At 40.8% G+C, this 27,087-nt stretch overlaps 1 long non-coding RNA gene across 1 annotated transcript; it reads left to right on the forward strand.

Moving 5' to 3' along the window:
- The first annotated feature begins 315 nt into the window (after positions 1-315).
- Positions 316-26,395, forward strand: LOC118785930. The gene is made up of 3 exons (XR_005005302.1): positions 316-465; positions 21,697-21,755; positions 26,364-26,395. It is a non-coding gene; the product is annotated as an uncharacterized LOC118785930 (long non-coding RNA).
- Positions 26,396-27,087: the final 692 nt, after the last annotated feature.

Here is a 27,087-nt window from a genome sequence, read left to right on the forward strand (position 1 = left end):
GCACTTCGCATTCCCTGCCCAGTCCATATGCCCGGTTCCGTACGCTCCCCTCTCTAACACACATCTTTTTCTCCGTGCCGCGTGTTCCATGTTGTCGAGGTCGGTGTTGCTGTATGAAGAGATGCTGGTTATTGCCGAGCACGTGATCTAATCTGATCCCGGCGATTTTGTCAGGGTGGAGGGTTTAGGTTTGTGTACATAAGGTCGTGTGCTCGGCTATTTTTTTTTTTTTTTTTTCGAAATGCCACCGCTCCGCCTCCTCTTTTCGCAACATTGACGCAATGTATAAATACTGGAACAAAAGGACAACTTCCTTGAAGCTTGCTGAAACTGTATTAAAAGAGGCGCGCGACGGTGTCATCAGGTAGATGAAATGTGAACTGGAATATAAATTTGCCGTTTGAAGCGGCGGGTCGACATGCACGTTCGGTTGGGCAGCTCTTCCCAGGTTCCACTGACGCACAAGTAAGTGTCATTAACCATTCTTCTTTCTCCTTTTCTTTTGATACGCTGACTTCATGCATCCATTCGTCTAAATATGAGAGCCAATGTTCCGTCTCCGCTTCTTCAACAGGAACCCAGCTGGAGCAAGATTCTGTTTTATCTGTGTTTTAATATCTGATTATCAAAGTTTTTGAGCAGTGTTTCCCGGGCATTGGGAAACACCGGTCTGCTATCGCACATTACAGAGTTGCTGAAAAAAATTCTGCAGCTTTACATGAGGTAAACAACGAAGCCACAGTGCACAGTTGTAGTGGATGAAAAACAAAGATGACGCAACTGAATGGCTTTAATATTAAGTTTAATGGGATTTATTATATAATCACCCCAAACTTGTGTAAAATTTGAAAGTAGGAGATATGTTGTCGGTGATTGTTATTATTGTTGACACTGTTGTTGTGCTGATGTTAGTCGTTGTCTTTTGTTTTAGACATATATGATTTACGGGTGCCTTTCACTGAAACGCCGATGCCTGCACAGATTCTGGGCTCTGTCTGTTTCAAAATTCAATATCACATTGAAATAGTTCGTCAAGCAAAGGCGCTGGGAGCCGGTTTTCTGCGATACAGTGCGCGATTAGCTATCATGCTGCCGCTCCATATAAATCGTAGGCTAATATTTTGTGCCGTAAATGAATCAGATCCCATGTTGTGCCACATCCAACAGCTTTGTAATGGTGAGCGTTATTACAAGCAAAGACAAGCCGTTTCGCTCCGAGTGCCAGCCTTCCTCGCATCGGTATTTATATGTCAACAAAGAGCCGAGGATACTTTAGCTCGGCGGAGAGCGGCAGTAAAAGCAGGCACTCTGTTTACAATAATAACAGGATCGTTATGACGTCGCGTAATAGACAGCAGCCTCCGCCAGAGGAAAAACTTCTGAAGCATCAGCAACATGCTAAATTTGGAAAGGGGGTTACATCATCGAAGTAAAGCCACGAAGGGGCGGGACTTCCGTTTCAGTTGGAAGAGCGCAGAGTTGATAAAGCAAGAGAGCGGCTGCTGCTCTCCGACTTGCACGTCAGGGTTAGGCTGGTTTGTAAAAACAAAGCATCGGTGTATGCGGACATTTAATGTGTTTTATATTGCTTTTGCGTGATAACTGCCTTTATACAGCGCTTCCTTATAATGATAACAATTTTGCTAATTAAAGAAGGCGAATTTAAGTTGTATTAAAACAACGTAATTCGAGCAATCTAACCCCAAATGTTTCACAAAGACGCAAAGTAAGCACACGAGTTTTGTAATATTATGCAAAAAGTGATTCTATATTTAATTGTAATTTTATTTATTTATTTACTTTTTTTTTACTCTGATTCATTTCTCTTCACATTCTATATGCATATTATGGTTGAGAGGGTCTAATTAAAGGTCGCAGTGTTCAGTTTTTCAGATGCTAAACAACTACACATCTATAAGCATCTCTAATGACCACAGGTGAGATTTTCCTATATATTTAAATTTAGACGACCGTGCAGCCGATTAAGGGGCTTTCTCTTATAGCCTATGCCCCGTTTTCAGATTTGGAAAGATATGAGAAAGAATTCTGCATAAACTCAGATTATCTGTCCAAGTTAGTTATCAATAAGGTAGGCCTATATCACAACTAATATCTGAAACACACATCGCTTTATGGAATGTATGCGTATTTTTCCTAACCTGCATGTCTGACGAGGGGAAAGTCATTAAGAGCCTAATGACTAAGGCAACAACGTGATTGCTCTGATTAAGTCCTAAACGTATTAAAATGTGGCACAGAAGATAAAATATTTGGCATTGTAAACAACTGCCTTTCCATAGATTACATAATGAATATCTTTTTTCCTGTAGGTTACATAAAGTACCGCATCTAGTTTTGAGGACTAAGCGGGAGAGATGACGGCGCAGTAGGGGATTGCAAATAACTTGTAGTTCTGGTGTTTTTCCGCAGTTTGAAAAAGCATCAGAAAACACGGCTTAATAAAGCGAAAAATCGTTTTGCACAATTTAGACCATGGGCATTCGCATGTCTATGAGGTTTTTCGGCCTACTGAAGTCGCTTGAGGTCAAGCGCTCCTCCCAATCTTGCTCTTTCCTTTGGCGGGTTTATGACTTGTAAATTTGTTTCGGTACACCGAAGACGCCAATGACAGCGTAGCCTACAATACATCCGCACCTGTTCTTGAAATGGAATTAACGAAACTAAATAGATGGCATTTGCACACAGTTTGTAAAGGATTATGGGCTGAGAAAATCCGGCAGTTTTCATCGAAGTGTCTCCAATGACTAAAGGCACGCTGTAGATGATATCGATAATATTCGACTGTAATTTTAAAGCCTTCAGTTTCTTATACATCGATATGTTAAAATACATTGGTTCCAATAAGTGAGTACAACAACAGGTTTTGAGATAAAATCTTAAACGTGTGACATACATAATAAACCCTATCGCCCTTTATGCTACAGTGTTTGAAAATGTTTTATTACATTACATTTATTCCTTTAATTACATTTCATATTCATATTAGTATAAGTATTATCCGTGGATCCAAATAGTCGAAGAACAATTAGGCATAGCTGAACAAAAATAGCCTATACGTTGCACATGACAAGGTTTTGAAACTTTGCTTCCGTGAGACATTTAGAGTTTCAGAAAGCATTCGCAGGGAGAGGCAAGAGACCACTTTACGTTGGAGGCTACCCCCAGAAAAAGGTCTGGAGGTTCGTGTCTTATGCGGGAACCTGGCGTGGGCTGATACACTTTCGGATGTCAGTGCAAGAATGCGCTTTTGCTAGGATGGAGTGTTAAGTGATTGACTTCTGTTTCGTATGTTGGTTTTAGAGTTGTTTTCTGGAAATTGGCACGTGGCACTTTGCACATGCCTTCAGCGAAACTAACTAACGGCTAACACCGCACTGTGGAACGCAAAATGGAGCATACATAATAAGCTGCTGATCATTTTGAGGTGTAGGCCTGTTGTGAATTTGTGCCTTGGCTTCTTACCGTATTCGTTTGTAATGTAGCGAGAGAGACATCGTTTTATGGCTCCTGTGTGTTTCACAATCAGTCATTTCTCAGTTCTATACTGCGAACTCATCAGGCCACCGCGAAAGGAGGAAATGTCATTGCTCACAAAGAGCGCTCTGACATAAATGCTGCCCAGTAATGACACAGAATACAAGTGATGAAAAGTTGAATGAAATATTGTGGCAAGAAACGGTCAATGAAAGATCTGAATGCCAATGAGTGTTTTTAAATGTCGTTAAAAATGGAAAAAAAGTGAGAATGTGTGAGGTAAATATGGCAGCAGAGTGTCTGGCTGAGGATTCATGTCTACACCCTGTGTCCAAATATATGCAGCAGGACAAGGCGCTGTTGTCTCTTACCCCCACACTGATTAGAGCCATGCCTCTTTAAAGCTGCTCAGCATACCAGTCAGCTCCAGGTGAGGGTGCTACCTGGCAAGGTGTGGCAGGTTTTACCAGTGGTTTGCTAATGGCTAAACAGGATGGCCTCTAATGAGGTGTCTCTTTTCAGAGAGAGAGAGAGGAAAGCAGTGCTCTCTGCGGTCAACTCGGTCAACACTCTTTAGAATAAGAAAAGAAACGTGACACATTTAGCCTTGCTCTGACAGATATATGCTGTATATAGGAGTTGTTCTGGGGAGACATTCAGTGCCCCAGTTCCCGTAATAACATGGGGTAGGTCTGGTGATTATGTACGTTGGAGGATCGCTTTCACTGGATGGTTCACTTCCGTCATTACCAAAGGCCTGCCATGGGAAGCATTCACACCTCTGCTCTGCAGCTCTCTGTCCAGCAAGCCAGGCTGGGTGGCATGAGAAATACAGCTGTAGCAGGTGGTATGAGCAGAGTGGGGGAGATGGGGAGGACAGGACCTTGAAGAGTGTAGTAGGATTCCACACAGCTCCCCACCAGGGTATCCACTACTCCTGATCGGCTTGTTAACCTGAGAGGGCCCTCTTCTCAGTTTTTTTTTGTGGCATTTTTCTATCTGACTGTTCTTTTGTGCTTTTACATGCAGTCATTCTCCTTTGAATTCACTTTGAATGAAGTCATTTGGGTAACAAAGCTTTATTTTTCCAGCCTGTTTTAAATACCACAGCTGAGAGATGTGATTGTTTATGTTTAGTCATGTATTCATTTAAAGCTGAAAGGCATCTAAGAATGTTAATTGAGAAAATAAAACCAAGGGAAGGTATTTCATTGTACATTGTCCATATTTGTAAATCATTCTTATGAAGGCAATTGAACTGGTATGTGATTCGAATTTTCAATTAAACAGGGTGGTTACAGTCTGTTTCAAAATGACTTTTTGTTGAAACAGTAGAAGTAATTTCCAGTTCCAGTTAAATCATTTTAAATCCTTTTAAATCATGAATGACTACAAGGTAATGTTGCAGAAATGTTTCTGAGAACAGCCCTAGCAAAACCGAGGCAAAATCTTTCTACACAATGGTCCAGATAAAGCTATTTCAGCTTACAAACTTTCGGCTGTGACATACAGGGCACTCTCAGTTTTCCATGAAACTCAGTCACTGAAAAATAAATGCCATTAACTGGCTGGGCTTATTTTCTAGTGTATGTAAAGTTCTCACTGTCACTTTCTGGAGGTTTACATAAAGTGCTTTCTTCTTTATTGGTTGTATGTTTCTTTCTTGATTGGCGTAGGTGATTAACTGATCAAACCTGTCTTGGTATTATAGCACAGATGACTTAGAAAATGAAGAATGTGTTGGGCAGCTTCCCCCATGCCCTGCAGTATGGAGGCGCCAACAGGTGGAGTGTTGGAGTCCAGCTTGCCTGTGTGTCCCTCCACAAATGAGATGTGTATCTCAGCATTGTGTGCATTTAATGCAGTGATTCCACATGTTGATCAGCAGTAAGGGCAGCGCATCATGTCTGCCTTGCATCACAGGAATTACATCTGTGAGGTGGTTATTGCCAGGGTATTGGGGGGTATTGGTTTTTCCATTCAAAAACAGAATCCATTTTAATTCCGATAATCAAGTGTGACAGACACTAATGCAGAGTTTTGTCATTTACATGCATCTGTACACCTTTGTAGTAAGTTGTGAAAACCGCACTGCACACACAGCGTCAGTGTATTGCTTTGGTGAGCTCACAGCAGCATGCAGACTCGCACTACCTACTAAACAAAGAATCTAAGAAGCGGCACTGTTAAGTCCATCTAGGACATCACATGGAACCGTGTAACACAGACCCTTAAAAGGCTCTAAAATCAGATAAACAGATAAAGTGATGCTCTGTTCCCTGGGCGTAAGGGGCAGTGGAAAGGAGGTCCTCTTGTATTCAGCAGGCGCACGAATCTGCCTCAGAGTGAGGAACAAGCTCACTGGTTTGTGCTGAAATGGGTCAAAGGTCACTGTTGTGTTTTCAGGGTGACCTGCTGGCTACTATTGGCTATTGATAGATGTGTTGTCACTGAAGTGTGTGGGGCTGAGCCACTATAGAGAGAGGGGCGTCTCTCTACACCCCCCTCCCCTAACAGGATCACAGGGGTGCAGCTGCTACAGATGTCTTTGGCAAGGGGACAGGAGGAGGGGCGGGGGACACCCCCACCCCACCAATGTGTGGAAAAGCCCCTGTTGTTGCCCCCTCTCTCCGATCTCAACCAGTCACCACATTGTTTGAGTCTCGCCGGTGAAGAAGCACACAGTCACCGATCTTTCTCTTTCCTTTTATTTACACTCATCTAAGCAGATTTGTGTTTGTCTCATGAAATGACCAAAAATGGAAAGTTAAGTTTTTAATTTACTCAACAATTTCTTGTGCAAGTCCATTTCAGCACATGGTTTATATATATATTTTCATGAATCAACATTTAGTAGATCATAGCCTATTTATGATTCCTTTTGACCATGGGGAAATTTTGAGAAAATTTTGAATTTGTGAATCTGTGGTGTGGATTAAAATTACACGTCAATTAAATACTACACAATCGTAATGGCTATGAAACTGGGATTGGTTATGAAAATGTTTGTTTTTCATTTTTTATTTTATTTTTGAAGGATATGTGGTATATATATTCTCCTACTCTCGGTTTGTGAGTTTTATAGATAGAAACATAGATTTTTATAAGAAAACATCATAATATGAACATTTTCATAGCCATGAGATACTAAAGCTAGTGTAAACTTAAGAGTAATGGCCAGGCCCTGTTATTATAAGGAATGACAGCTGTGTTTTGTACTTGTGGTATTTACTATAATTCTCACCTACACACTGCTTATTAGAGAATAATTGCCAAAGAAGCGGCCTCTGTTCACACATTGAATAGAGAAGCAAAGCATGTGGATTTGCTCATCTGACACCCTGCCACACTGATTTAAGGCAGATTTAATATACGTTTATCTCCGTGACACCATGCTGAAGCTCGCTCTGCATTCTGCATGACACATCAGCGCTGTGGAGTCCTCTGCACAGCGCAGGGGGACATTTGGGCCTTCCCTGGCGTACCACGCATGACTCGGAGATGTCACGCTGTGCTCGCACACCTCTCTATACTTCTGTGACTGGACACTGCAGTAGTGTCGCTCATTCACTGACTGACTGACTGAGTATAGCTACTATGTGTTACTGTAATTTTTGAGCTCAGGTTCAGTAAAGCCTATAATGTGGCATAAAAATATATATTCATAATGCCGAGAGGAAAATAAGCTTAAACCCACTTTGTGTAAAGGGCCCTGTATAAAAATAGTAATGTCAATTGTTCCAGAGAAACAAAATATTCCGAAATATCTCCAAAAATGGGATCTTGACTTTGAATGGAGAACAATGAACAAGTGACATTTTAATTTGTGCTTAGCAGGTCCACCTCAGGGATAGCTTGCATTTCTGAGGTTTTGACCTCGTACACTTTCTGTTCTCCTGGTACACTCCCTGCCTCACGGCCTGTGTTGGTGTTCAGAGAGGGGTCTCATTGCTCCCACTCATGCTCTCCACAAGGCCTAAAGCTGACTCTCTATGCTGCAGGTGATAAGGGTGACATTAGCACTGTCAAGAGGCCTGTCTTCATGTGAGCCACAAACAGAGGCCTCCATCTCAACCCTGCTGTTTACCAGCAAAGTCAACAGCAAGCCTACAGCCTGTCTACAGAAGGTGTTACTGAAGCAAATCTGATAAGCACTGACATGGATCCTGTGATGGAGGTGTTACGAAGCACAGTATGCTCTTTTAATGGACACAATAGACAGCACTCCTGCCAGGTCCAGTTTTTTTTTTTAACAAAGAAGCATTTTGTTTTTTAATTTCATTCAGATGAAACCTGGCACAATTTGGAGTTTTTATGGCAAATCTGTCATTTATGTGTACTTATAATTGTTGTTACATACTGTGCAAAAATAATGTACAACAAAGCAAAATGGTGGAGTAGAGATCCACAAACCCTGTCATTTTTATGTGTCATTTTAGACAGTGCATTTACTTTACAAGGCTGTTAAAGAGCCTTTTATGGTAGAGGAAAAGAAGTTTCAGCCGCAGTAACAATGAGGATATTAGAACCATCATTCCTGATTTATAAGTTTATTACCATGAGTAGATACGCTGATTGTAGAAGAGAATATGTCTGTGTCTATATAATTGACTGGTAATTGTATGCGCTTAAGATTCCTGTGACATTGTGCACTTAACCAGAGTATGCCCATAACAGGAGTAAGTAAAGTCAGTGGGGAACCAGCTGCATGCTATGCAATAAAATGAAGAATGCAATTATCCAATATGCAGTTACCAGGAGATGACTGTACTCAACCTGTCAATATTTCCCTAGGGAGATATTTTGCCTGTCATCTTATATTCCTACATAACTGTACACAGGTTTTGCTCCAGCCAAGTTTCCTTTCAAAACCTGGCCAAGGGTACACAGAGCTGTGCATTCCACCCCATTGGCTGTCTACTCTGCGTCTTTATTTTGCACACTCTTTTAAACTTCTTTCAGGGAAGAAAATGCAACCTGAAGAGAATCCCTGTAATATCACTCCAGTGCTGCTTTAGAAAGCTGTCAGAATGTTTAGGAAATGTGTATTTCCTTAACATTCTGACAGCATTCTAAATGACATATGTATGGAAATAATTTTAGCATTATTATTTCGTTTATAAATATGTATATCAACAACTGCATTGAAATTGAAAAGAGCCTGTCTTGCCTTATCATCTGCAGTTCACAGTCATTTACTGTGATTATCTAGTCACCCAAAGAATTCAAGATTGGGTAATAGATGTGGTAGCTGTTACAGAGTCCTCCTTGGGTTTGTCTGTATGTGTCAACAGTTTAGCTTAGGAGGGTATACACTGTAGTGGAATAGGTGTCTGTGCTTCAGTGTTTTCCCTCTGACACAAGGTTATATCACACAGCAGAGACAGATCTTTCATTGCTCTTCCCCCAGGTGAGGGGTTAGCATTGTTTTGATTGCTTCAACGGTTTTCCCAAACCGTTGTGGATATAACAGCGCAATGGTACCCAGTTGTTACCGTTATCCATTCTGAAAGACTGACATGGTTGCCCCTGGCAGACCTTAGCCACAAAGGGCTCCTCAGAGACCACTCATAATACACTGTGCCTCAGCTTGGACTGACTGTTTTTCACTATGGGTACAGTAGACACTGTGCATAGGGGCCTAACTAATGTTTTCAGCTCTGGAATGAGGTGTTAATTTGTTTGAAATATTTCAGAGCACCAGGAGGTCTTGAGGAGGCCCTTGCTGGGTTGCCTGAAGCTTGTGGTGTGATTCTTTCATATTTTCTGTAATTGCTGCTATGATGTTTGGAATCTGCACTGTGATATTTTTCTAAGCACTGCTTTCATGTTATATGTTAAACACTGTTGATTCAGCAGGGTCATTATCATTTTTCTTTGCTGAGAGGACAGCAGTGATGTCTCCTCAGAATCCTCTTGGCCCACGATCCTCTATGATTGTAGGTGTAGTCCCCTAACCACCACTCACTACCACACATCTCCCACAGGGTGCACTGGATACAGCTTTTCTGTCATAATGTTCTTCAGAATGTCCTGACCTATAATGTGACAGAACCACACAATCAGTAAGCAAGGACAGCTGCTCCACAGAAACAAACAAAAAAAAAAAAACGTTTTCATTAAGACATTAAACAAGGTCTTTTTAAAGGTTCCTGTACATTACAATGAAGAAATCATCATAAAACTGAGTTTGATCTGGCCTAATGTGTCTTAGGTGAGACATTGTACAAAATTTATTAGCATAATGATTTACTGTACTCACGTCAATACCTGTAGGGTACTGTAGGTAGTTCCTGCACTAACAGTGAAAGATGATGTTGAAATCACTGAAGAAGCATGTTATACTGCCTGATGGGACTCGTCTCAAGCTGTGAGGAGGTTCCTTTCACTCTTTTCAAACCCTTGTGGCTCTTCAGACATGAGACATCTGTAACGGCACACCTGGAATCTCAGAGTATCATGACTATGACAGAATTTTCCTCTGCATTCATTGACCCAGCCACATTAAAACTTCACAATTATGAATAAATATTTCTCCGGGTGAAGCAGGGTGACATAGCATGGAATAACGTATAAAGAGTGAAAGGCAAAACAGTCACCCTGCTAAGCAAACATATTATTACTGGGTGTAAATTAGGAGACTACTTTTAACACTTTTACTATGAATGGTTCCATCCAGAAAATTATTGCTATCATTTCAAATATGGTTTGAGCAAAAATGAGTTAAGGTTTTATTAATAACACAGATGCATTTGATGATGATTTGATGAGTTTAGCTGAGTTCATAATCAATGGTGTGAGGTGCTGCTTTTGTGATGGTTTATTGCTACTCTATAAAAAGAACTGCTCAGATGCAAAAACAATGAATCAATTGAATGCAAACTTGTTTTTCAAAAGATAACGTAGCCTATACTTCCTTTTACACCAGATTTTTTAACGAGCTAACAACGGCTTGACCGGAGTGAGCAATTACAGAAATACGACGCATAGTATATGTTTTTATTTATAATGTTAGGACTACGTGTAGAAAAAATATGATTAGAAGAAATTAGTCAATTACCTGTCGCCTAGATATTCAACATAACACGACAGGTCATGTAAAACGGAGAGTATACTCCTATTGAGCACAACTTTAGGTATGGCAGAAAGGAACTTGCTGCTATAGTACAGTAGCTTCACTGCACATAGGCTGCAGTTACATAATAGCCTGACTGCATATTCTCTCCCTCTGTTAATGTAGAGTGGGAGTGTTAACACGATGCAGAAGAACAAATGGGCGGACAGTGCGTTGAAAAGTGTACAATCAAGTGGCGTTATCACACAGTGGCCAGCGATTTTAAGAACAGGCGGAGAAGCCTTTCCTTTCTCTTGCCACTGTCTCCGTTTGCTTTGCCGTCGCTTTCCGACATGATATTGCGTCCAGCATTTACGGCACACGTTACGGAGTGAGGGAGAGAACTTAAATTGAAAAACGAACAAAACAGCATACTTGAAAGTGAAACATGGGCTATGGTAGTACAGAACAAAGAGATGAACAAAAACATTTGTTATGCGCGTCGCTACCTACTTAAAAGACGCATATTTCCCTACGCCGTGGTCACCCAAAGAACTGCGGCTACTAACTGTCCTTGTGGCTACTTATTTGGGAGTGTCATAGAAACGTTAGCTAAAAATGTAGGGCGCCAATTTTCAGCACCCAAAACTGCAACTATTCCGTCGACGAAAAGATCATTCCCCTATGTTTCGGGACAAAACATACAAGCATTTTGAACACTGCGGGTCCTAAATGACAGACGTGTAGTAAATATCAGTTTGAGTAGGGCGGGTGTGGTTGGGGGCCTGCCTTTCCACAGCTCTTCCAATCACCCCACGTAGCGCCGGTGGAGTGAGCTCAGCTGTATCGATGCAGATCGAGCAAGCCATTCACCGCTCGTCTTGCTTGGGCGCCTTCACATGAACATGACGCTCAATACATTAGCTACGCGTTTGTCTGTGTCAGCGAGTTGTCAAGGAGTAATCACAACAAATGCCCTGGTGCGTCTGGGACAAGAAGGTGACGTTGTTATTGATGTTTTAAATAAAAAAGACGTTTTCACATAAGGCAATAAATGCAATAATTCGTCGCGCGACCCACGCCAAATGAGCCGTTTCCCTCTGCCGTATCGAAAACAGTTGCTAGCGAGATACCTAGGCAGCGAACTTAAATTGTTAAAAGCGGGGACGGTCAATAAACACTCATAAGCTGTTCCAAAATGAAATGCAACTGTCTGGTGAAAATGTGGACGCGCAGAAACTCAGACTGGCTGTTTAAAAGAAAACATAGCTAGACATTTAGCCGGCCCACACCCCCACCACAAAAAAAGAAAAAGAAAACGCGTTAATGCCTGCTTGTTTCATCGGGAAAGCTCTACATAGGTACCGTACCCAATTACTGTTCGTGTTTAGCCTGGAAAACCTCTTTTTTTACTGGAAACACAGCCCTGATCGCCAAGATTTCCATAAATGTTTACAGATTAAATAACTGATATATCGAGAGATTTAGCAAACCCTTCGTAAATATATTTTCTTCCCTGGACGAAAAGGGGCACAGTGCGGTATGGTGGTTAAAGCGTTAATTTTCCTCTCTCCTACCCGACCGGCGAGAGAGTGTGCGTGGGTTGCGAGCCCATTTGAGAGCGCATTTGTGTGCTCCAATCGGCGGCCGGGCGCTGATTCCCGGCATGCCCGTGCGCGGAGGGGGGGGAGGGAGGGGGAGGCGGCCCTAACGAATTTGAATGAAGAGAGTGGCTTTCGGCGCCATTTTCGAGTGAAGAGCGATGGCATCAACAGCAGCATCGGCCAGCTGCGGCAGGACATGCCAAGCGGGGACGAATAGATCGTCGAAAAAATAGAAAAATATTTTTCAAGACGTCTAAAAAATGTATTAAAAATCGACAAAAATACGGAATATAAGAGGCTGCAGCTGAATGTCCGTAAGAGTGATGGACGAGGACTAAATTACAATAATGCGGGGCAAGAGAAACGTTAGGAAGGAAAGAGGGGGCTCTGACTTGGCTGCGATTTGGAAATCCAACATTTTTTTTGAAAAATCTAAAAAAAATAATGGACCGTCCTAAAAATACTTAAAAATCTTTAAAAATGATTTTGAACTGTAACGAGTGGGATGGATGCGTTTATACCGTTGATTTGGATATTTACGGCCTATTTTAAGCTTAAATTTGAGCGGGAGAGACGAGGTGCTGGCGAGAAAAGTCAGTCGGCTGTCACTGCAGACTTGCACAGTAATATCAGCCAGCTACTAGGACCTAAGATAACTAGTCTTGCTATTGATTTTAAACAAACTTAAGATGGCTATCTATCGAGCAGCTGCATCTGGAAATTATTTTTGTCTGCAGCTATACGGACATCGTTCTCATGGTTGAGTTATAAGTTATTTTGCGCCATTCTTGCGTTTTGATGGACGGTAACATCGGTTAACTGGCTAGCTGTCTTTGCTAAAATAATGAGAACTGTAATCACTTTACTTATAGTTACCAAATGTTAGTTAACTATTTCCAATTATACGAAATGGGCACTACTTTGGGGAAGGGGACGTCGTTTTATGGTAAGTGTCACGATCGTTTTTTTTTTTTTGTTATTTGTTTCTCTTTTAAATCATATTGGATGACTATGGGGGTGTGTACTCAACAGTAAGATTTGAATATTTCCGCAATTGCTAGCTAGTTTTCGTTGGATGGCACATAAATAAATATGCATGCCAGATAAAGACGATGCAAGTTAACTCAATTTAGCAATGACAGGCTAGCCATAAGCTAGCAAGGTAACGTTAGCTATTGTTATGTGGCATTCAGTCCCAAAAATTGCTTTATTGCTATTGGCTAGATAGGTCGACATAAAGCCTGAAAGTTAGCTAGTAAGACAACTTCGCCCGTGCCATGCATAGTGGCTAGCTAAATATGTCACGATGTAATTAGGTATCTAGCAACTTGGCTATTACTTTGATTTTGTATCATATTTTTTTCCACAAAATCAATTATGGTTTTCAAAATGTCAGCCAGATTCAGATTAGCATGCTAGCTAGCTTCTTGAAGGCCGTCGTTTGGCCTCTAGTAAAGTTGCTTGTTAGCTAATAATGGTTAGTTCAAGATGACTTTGTCCAGATAACGTTAGTTAACTAGTTAGCTGAGTTACCACTACACGCCCCCAATATTCGTAGTGCATATGCTAGCCAGGTAGTCAGTTAAGTTGACAATTTCGTCTTGAAGTATGAACTAACAACGTAGTTTATAATGTGAAACATTTACCATATAATGTAATTTTTTTCACTCAGTGGGCTTGTTAGTTGGCTTTCCAGGTAGTAAGTTTTAGGAGGCTAAATGTCCACGTAGTTGTAAGGTTAATGTTACAGAAAAGTGCCTAAGGTTAGTAGCTGGCTACTTAAATCGCTAGGTCAACTTCACACGAAAAGGCTCCAATGTTGATGGCTGCTTAGAAAGTTGAAACTCTGTTGCGGTGAATGTTCTAGTTGGCTCTCATGCAACTTTTACCTTCACTTAACGTTTGCTAGCTAACGTTACCTATTTGCGGCGGACATGACTGCCAAAATTGTCGATAGTGTAGCAAAGCTTCCTAACCTTTTCAGTTCATAGTTATTTGTGTATCACGTCTAGTCGGTTATAACCGATTTTTTAGTTCATTCGTATTAATTTTCTTTGGACTGCATGCAGTTGACTTGGTGGTTTGCATTCTTGCAGCTGTGTTATCTGTGAAAACCTTGTGCTTGCAATTAGAAAGCTGGTCAGATGCAGAGGTGCCATGGAGGTAGCCCGGCTCACTGCGGGTCATGCCTATCGACGCCCTTAACAAAATACCACGGGGTTTGTGTACTTCAGCCAGTCACCCTTTCAGACTAAAACACTTGTTTATTCGTCATTTTAATAATAACGCGGTTATTCTCTGCAGTCCGCAAATGAGTAATATCGCACTTTACAGCAAATGTTAAGACTTAGTCGAACGGTTACTTTTTAAATCATCTTCGTCTCAGCACCCCTCGTGGGTAACCCTTTTTTTTGTAACCTCAATAGGAATTACACGGGTCTTTGCAATCTAGTTTCTGAAACTATTAATCTGTCAGCCTGCCGGCCTGTTTTCACATGCGTGTGAATATTGGGAGGGAAAGACGATAACCCCATACGATTTCGTGTTTTGGGACTTTTGCTTGTGAAAAGAGTTTAATTTAAAAAACGCGGGTTATTGTTACCGTGATTTTCTGATTAATGTAATGGCTGCTATTTCGGTGATTGTCATGTGTCTAAGGATGTCAGACTGAGGTTAACGAAAAAATAAGAATGAGAGCTGGTGCGCATTATTCTTAAACCTCTCGTTTTCCCTTGTTTCATTTCGAAGGTCAAACGTTTTTCGTGCATCAGTTTGAATAGTCAACCCACTATTAATAAATAGTTGTAATTACAAACGTGAAATTACAAACGTGAGGCACATACACGTCAGTATATGAATGTTTTTTTTTCTCTTCGAACCTCTGAAACGGGCATCTGCTTATGTAAATGGTTGACATTTCTTTCTTTTTTGAAAAATGGTTAAATGTACTGTCTAATGTACATTGATATACGAAGTTTGTTATTTTATGTTAGTAAATTATCCATAGATGGTGCAAAGCTATTTCTGGTTGCATTTGCCTCTGCCAAATGCTCTTAGCCAACCTAAAGGGAAAGTCCCTTTCAGAAAGTCTCACTGATATGATCTTATGAAAATTGAGACATCCTTTGCTGGTCTAGAGAACCAACTGTATAGTAAAATAAAATATGTGTTAAGAGGAAAAGTGGTCATTGTTAACGTATTATTTTGCCATCTTTTTAGTTTTGACTCTTATTACCTTGGTTTTAAATTTAGTAATTGCTTTCATGCTGAAGTAACTAATGGTAAATATGAGTAAAGTGTGAATGAAAACTCAGTGAGTTTTAAGGGATGTGGTGCTAGGTAGTGTAATGTATTTCTTGTACGTTAAGCAGTATTTTATGTGGGTTGTGGTGTTGATTCTGGTTTTCATTTACCAAGTGGAAAAATATTTCTGCACTGCTTAAAATGGCATTCCCCTTTTCAAAGGACATGCTAATTTTTTTATTATTAATATTATTATTTTACCAAGGAGAGTTTTACAATGGGATCAAATTAAAAAAAATTAAATGTAAGTGTGTCAGCCGCTTATTTGGCCCTTGTAATCCTGTCGGACAAACATTTCTATTAAAGTACACTCAGGGTGCTTACAGATCAAAAGTGCAGTTTTGCTGTCTTCCTCTTAATCTCTCTTTCTAGAAGAGAGACCACCATTTATGTGGTTTCTAAGCTATGATTGCTTAATGTACAAAGCTTCAAGATTGATATTTTTATTAACCAAGAGCATTGTACATTGACAGGGGAAAAATAACTGGTGTTGTGTAAGGCTGTGTAGCACCCCAGGGAAAAGAGAAGTCGGTTCGAGGCCGTTGGGGGTCCCTTAAGATGGGTACACACAGATACTGTGCGCCGAGTGGGTCTAGACAGGAGCTAGGTGCTCCAGACTGCTTAAATTCTAACCACAATGGGTTAGGAGCTAAAGGTGGTACTGTAACAATCAACTGACAGTTTACAAAGTTATTATAAGCAATAAAGTGGGCAGGACCTGGCAGTAAGCAGCCTGGTCTGTTTATTGCCCAGTAGCTACATTATTCAGATTATTCTAGAGGAAACGTTTTGTCATTTGTAATTGCGCTGAGCTGGGTCGAATGAAATCTTCCGTTTGTTTCCTCTGAGCATTTGTGAAGTCTCCCATGTCTCTAATAAATACTGAGGTGATCAGCTGGCACGACCAATAGTGATTAAATTGCTAAAAGATTGTGTGCCATTTCAAAGTTTGTTAAATGGATGCTCCCACTCTGAATTAATAGAGAAATTTGATTTATTGATTATCATTAGCCCCTCTACAGGTGTCACAGGGTTGTTGGTTGTAGAATAATGGAGGCCTGGAGAGCAGATGGGTGTTTTTAGATTTTCATCCTTGGTACAGTAAGTAGACTGAAATGATTTTGACTGGACTGCATTTAAAAATATTTCTTTGGCTAATTTGTTCTCAGTATGAGTACAAATTAAAATTACCTCAACTGCAATGTTGTAATCTGTTGTATTTTAAATTTTAGTGTCAATGATTATGGGTAAAATAAATAAAATTCTGTGAATGGCAATTATTTGGAGTATTGTTTAATTAGGAAAGTGTATATTTGAATCATGATCCAGCAAACAGTCCTAAATTTGATTTTTTTGTTTATTTTTTATATATATAATGTTTTATATATGTGTGTCAATGTGGGCTTCTAGAACTAGAGCACAGAAGGCCATCCATTGACTGACTCATATCGTGTATATGTCTGACATGATACGGCTTTCTGTAAGAGTCACACTATAGTACTGAAATCACATGCAAAGTATTTTTAACAGAACTTGCTCTTTCAGTGCGAGTGTGTGTTCCCTTTACAGTTTGGCTTTCTTTTCTTAGCATACAAATTGCACATGCCTTTGGAAATCAGTAAACACCTTAACATAAATGTGTTGTATTTACTTTTAGTGGAATTCAGGCAAGTTTTTACTCCAGTGCTAATTTTGCCTGTCTTCCTTCGAGTTGGTGGATATCGGGGTAAATGTCAGTGGGTGTAGAGAAAAGACTGGAGGATTTTGAACTTGCTGTTATTGACTACACTAGACCACATTTGTGGTAATATTCAAGACATTTTGGTTGCAGAATTAAGTTCATTTAAGACTGAAAATATTGATATTTGAAAATGTAACACACTCTTTATCCCTCTTTATAGGTTTGAGTAATTAGTTGTGGAAGTTAAAAGTACAGTAGCTTTGGGCACATGTGTACAGGCATATCAGCAAACAGAGTGTATTGTGAAAATTGTGTTGAAACCAGTTGAAAACATTAATTGCTAAAGGGGGGGGGGTCATTTGAAGATATCATTTGTTCTCTTTGCTTGGACAATACAGAAGTTTTATGTTCCAGTGTGGTATATTCACCAAATGCAAGCTTACACGTATTGATTTTTTTTTCTTTTTCAGTTTCTTACAAAATTTACTAATAAAGTGCGACGTGAATTCTGCTCTTCAAATAAATTGGTAGGTCACTTGCAAAGCAGAAAATAATCTTTGGTAGTCCTTAAACAAGTGGAACAATTTAGTTTGGTGCTTTCCCTTCCAGAGAAATCACTTACTGCAGTCGTGTCCTCTCGTTTGAATCGGAACATGCTGTCTCTGTTTTGTTTTATTTTATTTGCAACTTGCAGATTTTTTTTTTTTTTTTTTATGCAGGGGAGCCCGAACGGGTTGCTGTGTCAGCTCTGATGTAGGCCGTCTCGTACACTGGGGGTCCTTTAGTGACACAGGGGGACACAGGGTGGAGGGGCCAGTTGTGTAGCTTGCCCATATACAGTAGCGGTGAAGTCTGTCAGACAGTTACATTTTAAATGTTGGGAATTATTGCAAAACAGTTTCTACGATGTTTATTTTAGTGTTGCGTGTCAAATTGAGCACGGTGATCCAGTCTTTATTAATAGGATGGGCAACAAAAAAGCCAGCCAGTGCCTGACTCTCCCCTCTAGGGAGTATGGACAGTGTATTGCAGTAAATCATTTGCACATCTCACCAAAACTGAGTTTCTTTTTGCGTTTGGCATTGTGTGGTAGCTGGTGGAGAGACCTGCTTTTCTCATCTCTGCAGTCTGGCTCATTTTTCCTCCTGGTGCTACAGTTCAGTGTACCCGTTCTCTCCTCCGAACTTGAGGTGTCTTCAAGAATTTTGTAATCTGGTCTGGGCATTTTGTTGTTGGAGCGAGCTTGCGAAATATGATTGTTAAATCTTGCACACATTTTTTTCCCCTACGTGGAGAAGAAAGGCTACATGACTTTTTTATTTTACTTTTATTATTTTTATTTTTTGTTCCCTTGTCTTTTCTATCTGATGGGAAGCAACTCCTGGTAATGTTCAAACACGATCGTGAGCACTGTTGTGTCTGGCTTGTATAGGTTGGGGCTGTGAACCCACAGTATTGGACACTTTTACTTGCTGTGGGTGGCTGTGGCCACTTTCCCCCATCCCGTTTTAGGACGCAGCGGGTCGTGCCGCGCATCGGAAGGGCTGTCTGTCCTTAAGTCACAGCTTGAAGCTGTTAAAAAATAAATCCCAAAGATGACTGTTTTTCTATCATGTGGGGTGGAGGTTGTACAGGCTTGCTTTGTTTGGAGATCTGAAAGAAGAGGCCAGAAATTCGTTGATCCCTGTGTGCTCTGTCATTTGCATGCGCGCGTCTGGATGTTGGTAAACAGGGCGCAGAGAAAGTTGCGTGGTTTTGATACGATTTCTAATTCTGAATGTGTATTTGGAGGGAGAAAGTGTCTGTGCAAAAGCCAGCTTGGAGGAGGAGGAGGAGGAGGAGGAGGAGGGGACTGTTGAAATGCAGAAGGGAGAGTCTGCCCTCTCGGAACAGCCTGAATCTCAGTGTCAGCTCAAAGAGAGATCAGGTGAGAGGAACGCACTGCTCCAGGGAAAGAACACTCATCCGAACACATGGGCTTGGCGTGCAGTCCCCACAGTATGCGCCTCCGTGTTCTAGCCATGATCCCAGGTAAGAGGTCTAGAGCTAATTGTTAATATTTCAGACCTCAGACCGGCTCTGTTGTGTTTGAGCTGTGCACTTTGATGTAAGTATCTTCTGTTGCTGCTGTGTCATTGGAGCCAGCCTTTAAGAAGCTTCTCTATTACCAGAATTAAAATGACATCATTTTCCCCCCTTGTTGGCTTCTGGTATCTTCTGAGGCCTTTATGGCTGTGTGAAGTAAAGAATGGTCATTTTTATGGTTGCTTAGATGCTCAGTATTGTGGTTATTAGATTGTAGTAGATATCAGTCCATGTGTATGTCAGTGTTATTTCTTTAATTACTACCGAGATTGTGAATGAAATTTGAGGCGGTCTGTGATCCGCACTTTTGGTCCAATGCTGTCGGGGGAGCCCCCTCCCCACTCTGTAGTACCACTCTGATCAGCGCATAGTGTGTTTCGTAGTGTGGCTGTGTGACACAGTCAGGACAAACCTATGTGCCATAGCTCATCTGTGGGAGTTGCAGGCTGCTGCCTTTTTTCTTTTTGCTAATTGACCTCATAATCCAACTTCAGTCCAGTTTTAGTTCCTATTTTTTATACATTAGCACTTTCAGGGTTTTTATTTTTTAAGGTAAATGATAGCAAATTATTTAAGAAAAAGCCTGATGATTAATTATCAGTAAATGTATGCATGGTTTCACTTCCAGTCATAAACTGCAAAGAGGTGTATTTCGTTCATTAAAAAGAGTGAAAAATGAGACAAATGGTGGTTTATAAAATCTTGATTTTAGAGATGGGGTGAGGGGGAAGCTTAAAAAGATTAAGCATTGGCTCAATTATGGCATGATTTAGATGTAAAAAAAGGCTGAAGTAAAAATAAATATATAAAACGTTAGGGGGGTGATATTAAATTTAAACTTTAAGTTCTCTGGTCCTTTTGCATGCATAGTGTATCTTTGCAATAATTTTAACAACCCTGAAATATTTTATTTAATGTATTTGAACTGTCATCTCAAATTTAATATAAAAAATTAGTTTGAAAATATTAAACCATAAATACCCCAAAAATATATCAGATCAATGTTTATGGCCATTTACAAAAATTTTAGTTATTCGGTTCAATTAGACACTTGGAAGCTTATTGAATGGGGTTAAGTCTGTCATTTCATTGATAAATTCATCTTATTCAAACTTAACATGTCATTTGGGAGTCTGATGATTCTTCTTTGTCGGGCTGTGTGTATTGCAGAAGATGGAAGTATGTTAGAAGTATACATTGTGGTGGTGTAAATTTCAGCTGGGTGAGTTGCATTTGTTTACACCTAGTGATGCATACTAGAATAACTTAATATAATATTTATTCTTACAGATGTTTCTGAAATATTCAGTGAGGTTGGTGTAATTTCTCAGTGTAGTCCTTATAAGCAAATTTGATGTGATTAATAGTGTTAGTTGTAAGCTCTTAAATCTGTTAGGTAGCAAAAACATGACAGCTGGTGTATCGGTTATCTGTTGTCTTGGTCTCACAAAAAGTTATTGGAGCCAAAAACCATATGGGACCCTCCCGAGCTACAGGAATTTTTTTAGTATCTGACTTGAGGACCTTAGTATCTCCTCCTCCGAGCTTTGACACTCACCACCTTTGTGGATTTTATTCTTTTTTTTTTTTTTAAGTTTCTCCCGGTAAATGTAAAGTATCACCAGTAAGCGTAGCTTGAGGGAATTGTGCTTAGCAGAAAGTGGAACTGAGAGAGAGCTCCCACTCACTGTTCTCAGACGAATAAGGACAGCACTGGGACCATGTGCCGAGGTCCCAGCCCTGTGATCTTGTGATTTCTCTCATTGCAGTCGCGAGCACATGTTTGATGTGTGTTCTGACGCGAGTGCGGCGAGGGCAGGGTGATTCACGGCCTCACTCTCACACGGGGAGGAACATGCTGAAAGTTTTTGGAGGCTTAACACCCACAAGTCAATGACTGCTGTTTCTGCAGCAGAGAATGGCTGGTATTTATAGAAAGTAGGCCCGGTGTTAATTACAATGAACGGCCCCCCATTCCAGCTCTCATACCTCTGCCACAGTGGCTGTTTCCTCCAGCACGATACACCCCTCACACACTGACACTGGCTCAGGGGTCTTGAAGGGACTTGATGGCTCTAAGGAGAGAATAATCTTACTGGTGGAGCTTTTCTCTCTCTTCACTTAGAGGACAAGAAACTCGAGTTTGTGCTAGCATTTATAAAACCACTCATTTCGCGAAATACTTGCCTAGAAGATGTTACATTTTACTTTTAATGCCAGTCTGTTTAACAATTGTGTAATTTTCTGTTGGCATGGAATCAGTAGACATGTTAAATGCAATAAAAATAAAAAAACAGCATTGTGCAATTGGCTCTACACTGTCTTGGTGTATTCTTGGCTTGTAAAATAAAAATGTGGCTGGTAGCTTTATGGAATGAAGTGTTCTGGTGTGCTCATGTATGTGCCCCATGAGAAGGGAACATGTCCTTTCCTCACTCATTTCCCCCCCTTTTTTTTTTCTTTCCTTCTTGCAGATGGTTCTTAGACCTTTACATTCCTACAGCCCCACATTTGACACCTCAAAAATTTAAAGGTAAGCTTTAAGTTAAAATGTGTCTGTTTTAACATGTTACAGAAGCTGTGTGTTATAAGTCTCACAATGGCAAGTAATGTGGCTAAACCCTGCGAAGGTTTGGCTGTTTATCTCTCTTCTGTGCTGTAGAATGGACTCTTGGACTGATATTGTGAGCTATGTCAGGTTATTGGGATTAAACCAAAATAATTTCATATGTTTGTTATTATTATTGTTATTATCCACACATTTTAAGCTCAAACCTGATTTTATTTCACATCAATGCCTGAACACGAACACACACACACACACACACACACACACATATATATTTATATATAAAGTGCACATTGTGTGTGTGTGTGTGTGTGTGTGTGTGTGGGGAGTACAGATGTGGGTGTATAGATATGTGCTTTATTAATGGAGGGATTCTTCCACTAAGATAAGTTAAAAAGGCATTAAAATGGGCCTCCATGCTGATGATCCAGCAAACTGAAATATCTGTATCACCAGTACAATTGTTTCTGAGCATATTCATTTCAAAGCAGATTTTTACTTTCATTATTTGTATTGTTAAATTATCAGCCTTTAGAAAATATTAAGAAGTTTGTCAGAATAATGGGAAAAATATATTCTGACATAAGAGTGGTGCACTTGGAGTGCGGATTGACTGAGGACCCTGTGGAAGAGAGGCAGCTGCCCTGTGCAGTGCGAGGGGCCTACCTGCTCCAGTGGCTGCCATGTTGCAGCACACACCTGCTCATACTCACAGAACCACCGCAAAAATGCCACCGCTAATTTGTCCTAATTGTCCCGAAGCTCATGCTGATATACAGAAGCTGAATCACCTGCAGTCTTTGCAGGGCTGAAATCGGATCCTCTCACCCTGACGAAAAGGCCTGCAGTGTTTTCCTGTAGAGAAGGCAGGCAAACATTACTGTTTACCCTCTACACTATGGAGCTCCCTAAGAATCTGCACTGTCTGGGTTAAATCAAGGACTTTTTTTATTTTATAAAACTTCGGTTTATCGGGTGTGAGTGTTTTTACAAGTGCCACCTGCACGAGATTCTTAACTGTTGCTGCCGAACTCATCCGATCTTAAAAAAAAAAAAAAAAAAAAATGTGCCAAAAACATAAAAACCAGGAAGAAATACAGAGTTTATCTTAAAGGGTGTACTATTTTCTGCAGCCATTTTAGGTACAGCATCCTGTCATCATTTGATAACTTCACACTATGACTCAGTGTTTTAACTGGTATTATAGTTCAGTGACTTGTTCTGCTCTGTCTAAGTGAAATGGTGAGCTAAATGAAATAGTTAGCTACCTGTATTAAAATACATTTAAGAAATGAAATTTCAGCATTTGTTAAGGTAATTTATGTCATATCTTTGAAAAAAAAATGGAAGTTTTTTTCTCTCCCTTATTTTTGTTTTCAGTCTGTATCTCTAGATGATAGAAACATTTGGCACATGTTTAATAAATCAGATTGTGATCTGTGTAAAATTATAGACTTTATCCACTGTGTCCTGAGTGTATTCCGTGTGATACAGAGAGTGTGTTGTCACTGTTTTGGTGAAGTGTTGGCATATTTTCGTTTTACTGAGTTGCACTTGTTTGGTAAACGTGGTGCATGCAGATTACGGTATGTACATTATTAGAAAGCAGAGTTTAACTGATTAACCCTTTGTACTGTCTCTCGGGATCCCTCGTCGTATACACAAGCACACCTTGGTGGTGATGGGATTTCTTTTCGGTTCTTTATCAGTTTTTCTGGCATCATTAATTCACCAAAGGCTGTTAATATTATAATAATGTGTGCTGAAGAATAGATCTTTTTTATCATCGGTGTTCTCAGCATCACAGTTATGAACACACTTGCACAGATTGTGTGTGTGTGTGTGTGTGTGTGTGTGTGTAACATGACTGCAGTAATAACATGGTGGTAAATATACTGTGAAAGACCTCATTTCATACTGGTGCAATGGTTCTCTGAAGTCCATACATAAGTTTCATATTTAAGCTGTAATATATATTTACATTTGTGTATGTGTATATATGTATATACAATGTACTGTACATACACCCATTTAAGGAGCACTTCTTTGACAAGTCATGCCCTCACTATAGATTACAACCTTTTAATGCCTTTCCTTTTTTAAGCCTAGACTTGAGAACAATGGCTGAAAGTTTTGAGTTCCACTGTGGCACATAAACACTGTTTTGCATGGCCGTGTGTCTCTGTTGCCATTTCCTGCAGGCTAGGCCTGCTCGTGGATTTCACATCTGCTTAAAAGTGGGGTTTTTTTCCATATCTAGTAGTCATTTTTGGTTCACACATATTACATTTAGTTATCAATTAATTGATGATTTTGCAAAGATTAGAATTTGCCAATTTATGTAGAATGGTTTTTTTGTAGCCTTGTTTTGAGGGCTTTTTTAAATGCAGATTCTCAGATGTCATTTTGGGTGTTTTATTTCACCTGCAAATAGTTCATATTCTGAGGCCTTTTAATTGGTCAAACGCAAAGTAATTAATTAGAGGAAAGCTAGCCCCTCCCTTCTGAGCATGCTCAGTGGGTGTTGTGGTTTTCGTTGGCTTGCACCTCAGTTTCGGTGAGCAGCAGCGTGCTCCGATGTTATTGTTGTGAGGTGGAATGAGTTTTATTGTGGATTCTCCATGGAGAGCGCAGAGATTAACCCCGCGTGCATGTTTCCAGTTAGCTGCTTTGCAGTGCTGCGCAGCAGTGTTGTGTGATCACTGACACAGAGCAAACGCCAGCTCTGATTTTCATGGTGTTTACTTGAGGGGAAGATTGAGCCGGCCTGTTCAAGCCGATCATCAAAAATGTCTTAACCAAGATGTTGCGTGTGCGCGCGCGTACGTGCTCATGTGCATGCTATCCTAAATAAGCACTTGAGCAGTAGTTGTACACCGTTTCCACTCACTAAAGGAGAGCGAATTATGTAGGTAATTAACTATTGCTGTGCCATGGAGAGAACTGGGTTGCTGAGCATGGACTCACTCCTTACACTGTATCCTAAGCAGTGTGCTCCATGCAGTGCTTTTGTAATCATCAAAAAATATTTTACCCACAAAAAAATCTCCTGTCATTGTATCATTTAAATTTCATTGAGCAATTTTTTGGTTACACGTTTATATTTTTTAAACCCCCATTTTGTAGTTCTTACTGGGACTGAGTTCGGGTGACACCTGTGAGGCCTGACTCCCTCTGATACTTACATCCTCTTTTTTTTTTTTTTTTTACCCTCTCCTTTTCATGAAAATGTACATGTATCCCACTCTGCGCTCAGGGTCTACTTGAGCCTGGCATAGACACCCTGTGGTTCATTCCCCTGTCAGGTTTCTGTGCTGAATAATAAACTGAAGTGACTGATGCAGTGTGTGTGTGTGTGTGTGTGTGTGTGTGTGTGTGTGTGCGCCTGAGTTGTGCATGTGAAGGACACTGACATGCAGAGGTATAAAGACACCTTTGTGTTAGTGCTACAGCGATGTGCTGAAATGTCACCTTGCAGCGGTCTCGCCGTTCTGCAGGTGTGTGTTCACCTGTTCCTGTGGAACCTGCCTCGCAGGTTGTTTTTGTTTGTGTCTCCAGTGTGTATGTTGTGTTACGAGCACAGGAGAGGCGTGAACCATAGGCAGCGTGTGTTTTTTGGGTAAAGAAGCACATAATCCATATCGCTGTGAACACCTGCATGTTTTAACTTCAGCATGAAAATGACAGCGAAATGACTGAGTGTCTGAGAAGTCTGCTGTTATTTCCACACTGCTTCATTGTGAAAAATGGGAAGTGTGCCTGTCTTCAGCAGGGAATGTCAGAAAACTGAAATGGACTCCACCTTGCTATTACATGCAATGTTCGTTGTATGTTTGGATTCAGCAAGATTTCAACTCCAAATACAGTGGTCCAGCTAAAACATTTCCAATTTACTTATTTTGATCTGCAATATTTTTTTCAGCAAGAAACCTCACTGTGTTCAATGTGATTTTAACATTAACTAAAAAGATTGCTGACTTTGGAACCTTTGAAAACCAGTGCTTCTTTTCAGATAATTTATACATCACCATGAGCAAGTGAAACTTGATGGTTTGTAAGGAGTGCAGGCCTAAAATTCATATGTGTCACAGGGCCTTCACTTTCGATGGCACTCTGACTGTTTATCCATTTCTCCTGTCACGTGAATGACCCGTTTCATGTAGATTCCGAAAAGTAGTATTTAAACTTTTACTAATAATGAAATTTGACGCGGATACACATTTCGAAATATGTAAGTCAGTTATGAATGTTATGAACAAGTTTGTTCCCACACACTAACTGGATATAAGAAATTGTGACCTTTGAGAAGCATGCGGGGAGTAGTATTGTTAGATATGAGAGGGACGGGGGGTAGTTCTGCTCGGGGTACCCTCTCTCCAGTCTGACGCAGGCTGCCTTTATAGGCCTGTTTCCTGCCAAGTAGCTCCACGGGGTTGGAGGGAGGGAAGGAGGTGTGTCTCATCGGGATTGTGGGGGGGTGTGTCTCATCGGACTGAACGATGTGAATGCACATTGCTTTCTCTCTTGCCAGTGGTTTCTGTTCTCATGTCGTTTTCTTGCTGTGTGTTTCAGATAACGTCCAGCCCAGGCATCCCTCTGCACCGGTGAGAGAGCGCACACACGTACGTGTGTGTGTGTGAGAGAGAGAGAGAGTGTGAGTTAATGTGTGTGTTTTACAGAGATGGTGTGTGTGAGTGTATGTGAGAGTGAAGAGTCAGAGAGAGTTCCTGTGTGAGGGAGTTGGTGAGAGTGCCTGTGTGTGTGTGTGTGTGTGTGTGTGTGTGTGTGTGCGCGCACGAGGGAGAGCGAGAGAGAAAGGGGGGTTACCGGCAGTGCTGTAGCAGCACAGAATGGTTTGTGAGTTACACAGGGATGCAGGCCGTGCTGTACTGCCGCAGTAAGGCCTGGACAGGCGGAGCTCCGTGGGAACATGCAAACGGGCTATGCAAAGCAGAGAGAGAGAGCGAGAGAGAGAGAGAGGCTGGGCTCTAGAGGGAAGGAGTGTGGGCCTCACACTCTCCCCAGACTGGCAGCCTTGCTGTAGCAGCACGTAAATATTGGAGTTAGACCACTGTTGATGCCTCCAGTATTGATCGTGCTGCTGAAGGAAAGCTGGCCGTTCCATCCAACAGCTGTCACTCTTCCAGTCAGACGCCCTTGTGTCACGTCGCAGCGAATTGGGGGGTGGGGTGTGTGTTCATGAACCCAGGTAAAGGAGGCAAGGTGTAGCATATGCTTTATTGTTGTTGGTGGGACATGCATTTTGTTTTTCTTTCCTAATATGTGAAACAACTGT

This window comes from Megalops cyprinoides, chromosome 11 (assembly GCF_013368585.1).
Source record: "Megalops cyprinoides isolate fMegCyp1 chromosome 11, fMegCyp1.pri, whole genome shotgun sequence".
NCBI lineage: Eukaryota > Metazoa > Chordata > Actinopteri > Elopiformes > Megalopidae > Megalops > Megalops cyprinoides.